Here is a 5,000-nt window from a genome sequence, read left to right on the forward strand (position 1 = left end):
CGGCTTTACGGCTGGGGATTTCAACCCGCTCGGTCTCTGCGGGCGCCTCCACGCTTAGGCGCCCCAATGAACCGTGTTTCGCCGGCTTTACGGCTGGGGATTTCAACCCGCTCGGTCTCTGCGGGGCGCCTCCACGCTTAGGCGCCCCAATGAACCGTGTTTCGCCGGCTTTACGGCTGGGGATTTCAACCCGCTCGGTCTCTGCGGGGCGCCTCCACGCTTAGGCGCCCCAATGAACCGTGTTTCACCGGCTTTACGGCTGGGGATTTCAACCCGCGCGGCTACCCGCATCGGCCTTACGGGCGAAACTCCACGCGGAGTCACCCTGCCCGACCGCTTTTCGCCGGCTTTACGGCTGGGGATTTCAACCCGCATCGGTCTTACGGGCGCCTCCACGCTTAGACGCCCTGCCCCACCGTGTTTCGCCGGCTCTACGGCTGGGGATTTCAACCCGCGTGGTCCGTGTTTTTCGGTAACATATTCGTGTTCCTTGCCCCCGACGGGCCGTGTTTTTCGGTAACAAAATCGTGTCTTTTGTCCCCGCTGCACCGTGTTTTTTGCCCCGCTCAACCGTGTTTTTTGCCCCCGCTCAACCGTGCTTACTGCCCCCGCTCAACCGTGTTTTTTCGGTAACATAATCGTGTCTTCGGGTAACATAATCTTGTTTTTCGGGCCATTTTACACCGACAGAGGCACCCACAGGGGCCATGTACACCCCGCTTGGCATGTACATGAGGGGCTGCCTCTTCCAAAAATCCTTCCCCCCTATAGGGGAATATGCATTTTGGGTCTCCAGCCACGCCCAGGGTTACCACCCCCTGGAAATCCCCCAGGTTTACCCCCCATTTTATGTGGATGCATAGATTCAGACCGCCCTGCTCCACCGCTTTTCGCCATTTTTGCCCAACGTTAGCCGCTTCGGCGTGCCGCTGGACTGTTTTCGGGCCTTTTTCACCGACGCTTGGCCGTATCCGCTTAGTTTTCCCCAACGCTTGGCCGCATCCGCTTAGTTTTCCCCCGCTGGACTGTTTTCGGGTCACTTTTGCCCAACGTTAGCGGCTTCCGCTTGTCGCTGGACTGTTTTCGGGCCCTTTTTCACCGACCCTTGGCCGTATCCGCTTAGTTTTCCCCAACGCGTGGCCGCATCCGCTTAGTTTTCCCCCGCTGAACTGTTTTCGGGTCACTTTTGCCCAACGTTAGCCGCTTCCGCTTGCCGCTGGGCTGTTTTCGGGCCATTTTTCCCCAACACTTGGCCGTATCCGCTTAGTTTTCCCCAACGCGTGGCCGCATCCGCTTAGTTTTCCCCCGCTGAACTGTTTTCGGGTCAGTTTTGCCCAACGTTAGCCGCTACCGCTTGCCGCTGGACTGTTTTCGGGCCAATTTCCACCGACTCTTGGCCGTATCCGCTTAGTTTTCCCCAACGCGTGGCCGCATCCGCTTAGTTTTCCCCCGCTGAACTGTTTTCGGGTCACTTTTGCCCAACGTTAGCCGCTTCCGCCTGCCGCTGGACTGTTTTCGGGCCAATTTCCACCGACTCTTGGCCGTATCCGCTTAGTTTTCCCCAACGCGTGGCCGCATCCGCTTAGTTTTCCCCCGCTGAACTGTTTTCGGGTCAGTTTTGCCCAACGTTAGCCGCTTCCGCCTGCCGCTGGACTGTTTTCGGGCCAATTTCCACCGACTCTTGGCCGTATCCGCTTAGTTTTCCCCAACGCGTGGCCGCATCCGCTTAGTTTTCCCCCGCTGAACTGTTTTCGGGTCACTTTTGCCCAACGTTAGCCGCTTCCGCTTGCCGCTGGACTGTTTTCGGGCCAATTTCCACCGACTCTTGGCCGTATCCGCTTAGTTTTCCCCAACGCGTGGCCGCATCCGCTTAGTTTTCCCCCGCTGACCTGTTTTCGGGTCAGTTTTGCCCAACGTTAGCCGCTTCCGCTTGCCGCTGGACTGTTTTCGGGCCAATTTCCACCGACTCTTGGCCGTATCCGCTTAGTTTTCCCCAACGCGTGGCCGCATCCGCTTAGTTTTCCCCCGCTGAACTGTTTTCGGGTCACTTTTGCCCAACGTTAGCCGCTTCCGCTTGCCGCTGGGCTGTTTTCGGGCCAATTTCCACCGACACTTGGCCGCATCCGCTTAGTTTTCCCCAACGCGTGGCCGCATCCGCTTAGTTTTCCCCCGCTTAACTGTTTTCGGGTCACTTTTCCCCAACGTTAGCCGCTTCCGCTTGCCGCTGGGCTGTTTTCGGGCCATTTTTCCCCAACACTTGGCCGTATCCGCTTAGTTTTCCCCAACGCGTGGCCGCATCCGCTTAGTTTTCCCCCGCTGAACTGTTTTCGGGTCACTTTTGCCCAACGTTAGCCGCTTCCGCTTGCCGCTGGACTGTTTTCGGGCCAATTTCCACCGACTCTGGGCCGGATCCGCTTAGTTTTCCCCAACGCTTGGCTGCATCCGCTTAATTTTCCCCAGCTGAACTGTTTTCGGGTCACTTTGTCCCAACGTTAGCCGTTTCCGCTTGCCGCTGGACTGTTTTCGGGCCATTTTCCACCGACTCTTGGCCGTATCCGCTTGGTTTTGCCCAACGCTTGGCTGCTTCCGCTTAATTTCCCCCAGCTGAACTGTTTTCGGGTCACTTTTGCCCAACGTTAGCCGTTTCCGCTTGCCGCTGGACTGTTTTCGGGCCATTTTTCACCGTCACTTGGCCGTATCCGCTTAGTTTTCGCCAACAATTGGCTGCATCCGCTTAATTTTCCAAGCTATACTGCTTTCGGGTCAGTTTTGCCCAACGTTAGCCGCTTCCGCTTGCCGCTGGGCTGTTTTCGGGCCATTTTCCACCCACGCTGGCACCGACGGGGCCATGTACACCCACGCGCGTGTACATGAGGGGGCACCCATTTTTGAAAACCTTGCCCCCCTATAGGGGAATATGCATTTTGAGGCTCTAGCCACGCCCAGGGTTACCACCCCCTGAAAATCCCCCAAGTCAAAATCACCCATGTAAAATATTCAAAAAAATCTCAAAAAATCACAAAAAATTTATAAAATCAAATAAATTCAAAAAAAAAAAAAAAATTTCAAAAATTCAAAAAAAATTCAAAAAATTCAAAAAAATTCAAAAAAATTCAAAAATTTCAAAAATTCAAAAAAAGTCCAAAAACCCAAAAAAACTTCAAAAATTTCAAAAATTCAAAAAAATTTCAAAAAAAATTTCAAAAATTTGCCCCGCTGAACTGTTTTCGGGTCACTTTTGCCCAACGTTAGCCGCTTCCGCTTGCCGCTGGACTGTTTTCGGGCCAATTTCCACCGACTCTTGGCCGTATCCGCTTAGTTTTCCCCAACGCGTGGCCGCATCCGCTTAGTTTTCCCCCGCTGAACTGTTTTCGGGTCACTTTTGCCCAACGTTAGCCGCTTCCGCTTGCCGCTGGGCTGTTTTCGGGCCAATTTCCACCGACACTTGGCCGCATCCGCTTAGTTTTCCCCAACGCGTGCCCGCATCCGCTTAGTTTTCCCCCGCTTAACTGTTTTCGGGTCACTTTTCCCCAACGTTAGCCGCTTCCGCATGCCGCTGGGCTGTTTTCGGGCCATTTTTCCCCAACACTTGGCCGTATCCGCTTAGTTTTCCCCAACGCGTGGCCGCATCCGCTTAGTTTTCCCCCGCTGAACTGTTTTCGGGTCACTTTTGCCCAACGTTAGCCGCTTCCGCTTGCCGCTGGACTGTTTTCGGGCCAATTTCCACCGACTCTGGGCCGGATCCGCTTAGTTTTCCCCAACGCTTGGCTGCATCCGCTTAATTTTCCCCAGCTGAACTGTTTTCGGGTCACTTTGTCCCAACGTTAGCTGTTTCCGCTTGCCGCTGGACTGTTTTCGGGCCATTTTCCACCGACTCTTGGCCGTATCCGCTTGGTTTTGCCCAACGCTTGGCTGCTTCCGCTTAATTTCCCCCAGCTGAACTGTTTTCGGGTCACTTTTGACCAACGTTAGCCGTTTCCGCTTGCCGCTGGACTGTTTTCGGGCCATTTTTCACCGTCACTTGGCCGTATCCGCTTAGTTTTCGCCAACAATTGGCTGCATCCGCTTAATTTTCCAAGCTATACTGCTTTCGGGTCAGTTTTGCCCAACGTTAGCCGCTTCCGCTTGCCGCTGGGCTGTTTTCGGGCCATTTTCCACCCACGCTGGCACCGACGGGGCCATGTACACCCACGCGCGTGTACATGAGGGGGCACCCATTTTTGAAAACCTTGCCCCCCTATAGGGGAATATGCATTTTGAGGCTCTAGCCACGCCCAGGGTTACCACCCCCTGAAAATCCCCCAAGTCGAAATCACCCATGTAAAATATTCAAAAAAATCTCAAAAAATCACAAAAAATTTATAAAATCAAATAAATTAAAAAAAAAAAAAAAAAATTCAAAAATTCAAAAAAAATTCAAAAAATTCAAAAAAATTCAAAAAAATTCAAAAAATTCAAAAATTCAAAAAAAGTCCAAAAACCCAAAAAAACTTCAAAAATTTCAAAAATTCAAAAAAATTTCAAAATTTCAAAAAAAATTTCAAAAATTTGCCCCGCTGAACTGTTTTCGGGTCACTTTTGCCCAACGTTAGCCGCTTCCGCTTGCCGCTGGACTGTTTTCGGGCCTATTTCCACCGACTCTTGGCCGTATCCGCTTAGTTTTCCCCAACGCGTGGCCGCATCCGCTTAGTTTTCCCCCGCTTAACTGTTTTCGGGTCACTTTTCCCCAACGTTAGCCGCTTCCGCTTGCCGCTGGGCTGTTTTCGGGCCATTTTTCCCCAACACTTGGCCGTATCCGCTTAGTTTTCCCCAACGCGTGGCCGCATCCGCTTAGTTTTCCCCCGCTGAACTATTTTCGGGTAACTTTTTCCCAACGTTAGCCGCTTCCGCTTGCCGCTGGACTGTTTTCGGGCCAATTTCCACCGACTCTGGGCCGGATCCGCTTTGTTTTCCCCAACGCGTGGCCGCATCCGCTTAGTTTTCCCCCGCTTAACTGTTTT

Source organism: Carex rostrata, unplaced genomic scaffold, assembly GCF_964058835.1.
Source record: "Carex rostrata unplaced genomic scaffold, lpCarRost1.2 SCAFFOLD_40, whole genome shotgun sequence".
Lineage (NCBI taxonomy): Eukaryota > Viridiplantae > Streptophyta > Magnoliopsida > Poales > Cyperaceae > Carex > Carex rostrata.